This window comes from Penaeus monodon, chromosome 24 (assembly GCF_015228065.2).
Source record: "Penaeus monodon isolate SGIC_2016 chromosome 24, NSTDA_Pmon_1, whole genome shotgun sequence".
Classification (NCBI taxonomy): Eukaryota; Metazoa; Arthropoda; class Malacostraca; order Decapoda; family Penaeidae; genus Penaeus; species Penaeus monodon.
Window position 1 is genome coordinate 21,384,388 of NC_051409.1, and position 520 is coordinate 21,384,907.

The window sequence follows — 520 nt, forward strand, 5'->3', positions numbered from 1 at the left end:
TCCTCGCAACACAAGGAACCGGCATCTTGGCTCGGGAGAAGCCGCATTCATTAAGGATCCGCGAGAAATGCAATTATCTGTTAGTCTTTCAGTCGATATATATTGCTTATATTTCTTATTTTTGAGGGAATGTTTCGGTGCACCTACTGCTTGCTTAAAAATAGAAGAGAAGCAAATTGAAAACAATAAAACCAAATCTAAGTTATTTCTAATACTCAAACATTTTCATGCCTATTGATCTTATTTTTTGTTTATACTATGGCAAACATTCTGGAAACTTCGAAGAAACAAAACTTCACAGTTCTTAAGGGTTACAGAAGTCTCTGATCAGTAATATATACGCACTGTTTTAGCGTGACAAGCGTTAACCGATTCAATCTCCGTGCGACTCGACAGGCCGGGCGACGAGAAGTATATGGGGCCGTGCGGTGGGGCTCTGGTCGCCGCGTGGGAGGAGAAGCACGAGGGAGGCGCTAGTGGCCCCGGGGGAAGGCAGCGGCGGCAGCAGGAGCGCCAATGG